General features: G+C 38.3%; 1 pseudogene; it reads left to right on the forward strand.

Moving 5' to 3' along the window:
• The first annotated feature begins 339 nt into the window (after positions 1 to 339).
• Positions 340 to 456, forward strand: LOC125252033 (annotated as a pseudogene).
• Positions 457 to 4,099: the final 3,643 nt, after the last annotated feature.

Consider the following 4,099-nt stretch of genomic DNA (forward strand, 5'->3'; position numbering starts at 1 on the left):
GATTTGGGCTGCCATGTCATCTGCTGGTGTTGGTCCACTGTGTTTTCTGAAGTCCACAGTCAACGTAGCCATCTACCAGGAAATTTTAGAGCACTTCATGCTTCCTTCTGCTGACAAGCTTTATGGAGATGCTGATTTAATTTTCCAGCAGGACTTGGCACCTGCCCACACTGCCAAAGGTACCAAAGCTGGTTCAATGACCATGGTGTTACTGTGCTTGATTGGCCAGCAAACTCGCCTGACCTGAAATCCATAGAGAATCTATGGAGTGTTGTTATGAGGAAGATGAGAGACACCAGACCCAACAATGCAGATGAGCTGAAGGCCGCTATCAAAGCAGCCAGCAGCCATATCACCCTGTAGCCCAAGACCGGTTGCCCACTGAAGCTAAGCAGGGCTGAGCCTGGTTAGTACCTGGATGGGAGACCTCCTGGGAAAACCAAGTAGCTGCTGGAAGAGGTGTTGGTAAGGCCAGCAGGGGGTGCTCACCCTGTGGTCTGTGTGGGTCCTAATGCCCCAGTATAGTGACGGGGACACTGTACTGTAACAAGCACCGTCCTTCGGATGAGACGTTAAACCGAGGTCCTGACTCTCTGTGGTCATTAAAAATCCCATGGCACTTCTCGTAAAGAGTAGGGGTGTAACCCCGGTGTCCTGGCCAAATTCCTTCCATAGGCCCTTATCAATCACGGCCTCCTAATAATCCCCATCCATTGAATTGGCTCTTTCACTCTCTCTCCTCTCCACCTTCAGCTGGTGTGTGGTGAGCGCACTGGCGCCGTTGTACTGTGGCTGCCGTCGCATCATCCAAGTGGATGCTGCACACTGGTGGTGGATGAGGAGAGACCCCTGATATGATTGTAAAAGCGCTTTGGGTGTACAGTAGTACATATGAAAGCGCTATATAAATGCCTCATTCATTCAAAGCTACCTGGGCTTCATTACACCTGAGCAGTGCCACAGGCTGATTTTCCTCCACTTGCCTCCATGCCACGCTGCATTGATGGAGTAATTCATGCAAAAGGAGGCCCAATCATGTATTGAGTGCATAGAAATGAACATACTTTTCAGAAGCCTGTTTAAAATATCCTTTTTTTATTGATATCATGAAATATCCTAATTTATTGAGATTGGTGGGGTTTTGTTAAATGTGAGCCAAAATCATCACAATTAAAAGAACCAAAGACTTAAAGTACTTTAACTGTGTGCATTAGATTTATTTAATACACGAGTTCCACAATTTGAATTACTGAAATAAATGAACTTTTCCATTACATTCTAATTTATTGAGATGCACTTGTATATGAGAGGATGAAAGAGGAGGAGTTTAACATCTCAGATGATCTTGTTAGTTTTGCTAGACTGTCACAAAGCTCAGTCCTGCTGCAGTGAACACACACATGTACAATGATACTTCATTCAGTCATTCTGATCTCTGTCTTGGCATGTAAGTGTATTTATGTATGTTTTGCATGCATTTGCATTTCTAATTTTAGAATATAATATTTTGTCAAGTTCTTTTCTCATCTTAGATGCTAAATGAGATTTATTTAATTTACTTAATACATCCACAATGACAAAGTGACATTAAAATTTAATATAATTGTTAATTATAATAAATGATTAAAATTACTGTAATCATTCAATTACAGTAAAACATTCAAATAGTAAAACTATTTGAACATTAAAAGTTGTTATTTTGCCCTTTTCAGGTGTGAGTTTTGGAGATGAAATCACACCAGACAGCACTGAAGAGTCTGCTGCAGAAAGGTTCAACTCTTACATTATCCTGCAGTTATTCATCTGCAGATTATCTATACTGGTACCGTCAGTATCCCGGATCAGCTCCTCAATTTCTTGTGCTTAAAATAGAGAGTGTGAAAGGTACTAAGCCATCTGAGGTAGATCCCAGATTCTCTACTCAGACCAGAAAAGAAAAACAAGCCACAAAAGAGATCAAACGTGTGGATCTGATCATCTCCTCTGCTGCAGTATCAGACTCTGCTCTGTATTACTGTGCTCTGAGGCCCACAGTCACAGGAAACACAAGATCACTGTACAAAAACCTGACACAGCTGAAGGTGTACAAATAATTTCCTTCCATAAAAATCTTAATTAAAGGTAGATTATGAATTCATAATATATAAATATGTGAAGGTAAAAAGTGCAGCAGTGACATGATAGATTATGATTCTTTGTTTTTTGTTTTTTTAAATGAACTTAATGCTATTACTACCACAAATTGATTGTTGTTTTAAATAGAATGTAACTTGTTTTTTTGTGTCTAAGCTGTGGCAACTGTACAAGACCATAAAATTAATACCGGATTACTAGAATGAATAAAGATCTACAGTACTACAGTACTGTAGATCTATAAATCTACAGTACTGTAACAACCAAAGTTTGAGGAATTAATCCAGATCACATTCTGTTTGTGTTCTGAACATTTTTCTTGTACAAGTCAGTAAGTAACCACAAGAGGGTGCTATGAGCTACAGCATATGAATAGTGATGACACTGAGGACTATGAAACAGATCTGATCTGCTCTTTCATTTAGATCTCTGGAGGAGGGAGGGTTTAAAGCTTTGACATCTGATGTGATCTTGATAAGTGTCTGTAAGAGAAGTCTGTTCAACAGAACATAAGGAACAAACACAATGATGCTCCATTCTTTTATTCTGCTTTCTGCATTTGCATGTAAGTATTAAAGTCTTTTGAGTATTGCATCTGTGTATTCTTAGCAGCCAGAATTGCTAATTTCTGCTCAAAATTAAAAACATAGAGTCTATTTCGTTACATTGTACAGTACACTGTATGTTATGCTGATACATCTAAAATGATTTAATTTAAATCAGTTCAGTAAAGATTTGATCTACTTTTGCAGATGCAACATATGGAAATGAAATTAAACCAACCAAAACAGAGGAGTTCACTGTCGAGAGTTCAAGTGTCACATTATCCTGCAGTTATTCATCTGCATATAATCTTCAATGGTACCGTCAGTATCCCGGATCAGCTCCTCAATTCCTTGTGCTCATCTTAAACAGTGCAAAAAAACCTGCAGAGTCTGATGTAGATTCCAGATTCACTACTGAAATCAGAAAAGAAAAAGAAAACCATGTGGATCTGATCATCTCCTCTGCTGCAGTATCAGACTCTGCTCTGTATTACTGTGCTCTGAGGCCCACAGTCACAGGAAACACAAGATCACTGTACAAAAACCTGCTTCTGCTCAGAGTGAGGAATCAATGGTCTTCTACAGTTCAGGAGAAATGGGACTCTTGAATCTTGAATTATACCCAGATCCCCTCCAGTATGCCAAGTAGCATCTTGTTGATTCAAATAAGCCACATGCCACAATTTTGAGCATTTTTGAAATACATTATAAGTTAAAAGTGTTTTTCTAAAACATGGCACAAATCACCTATTTGCATGTACAACAGTCATAAATACAATCAAGTCACACCTTCAGAAATAATTACCCACCTTTTCATGTGGCGCGCAACATCAGTTACTGTATTACAGTTTTTCTCAATCGATTAGACATTTCTCCAAACTCACTGTTCTCAAAACAGATAACACAGTAATCTGAACACTTTGTAATTGTCCTTAACAGGTTGTAAATTTTCCTTCATGTCATGCAAATTACAAATCACATGCATTATTTTCTCAAATTACAGTGCCCAAAATTCCCAGATGTTTTCACAGTATACAGCCAACCAAAACTTTAATATATCAGGTGAAAAACATTGCAGCTCTTTTTATTGATTTCACAATTGAATCACAATTGTGCACCATTTTTCCAAACACAACAAACAAAACTCTGTTATTTGTTAAATTCTCAGTTGCACTTGGAATGATCTTAATTATCCCCAAATAAATATCTGCTGAGTTAATAATACACAGGAAACACTTCCTAATTGTTTAATTGTTTTTGATTACAAAAACTATAAAAGGGGGAAAGAAAAACAACAACAAAAGAAGAAGAATATGAAAATGAAGAGATTTAAGAGTGAGAGGTTTTGGAGAGGATAGAGAATATTGAGAGGGAGAGAAACACTGGAAGAAAAAGAAGAGATGAGGGGACACAGAAAGGCT

This window comes from Megalobrama amblycephala, linkage group LG17 (genome assembly GCF_018812025.1).
Source record: "Megalobrama amblycephala isolate DHTTF-2021 linkage group LG17, ASM1881202v1, whole genome shotgun sequence".
Classification (NCBI taxonomy): Eukaryota; Metazoa; Chordata; class Actinopteri; order Cypriniformes; family Xenocyprididae; genus Megalobrama; species Megalobrama amblycephala.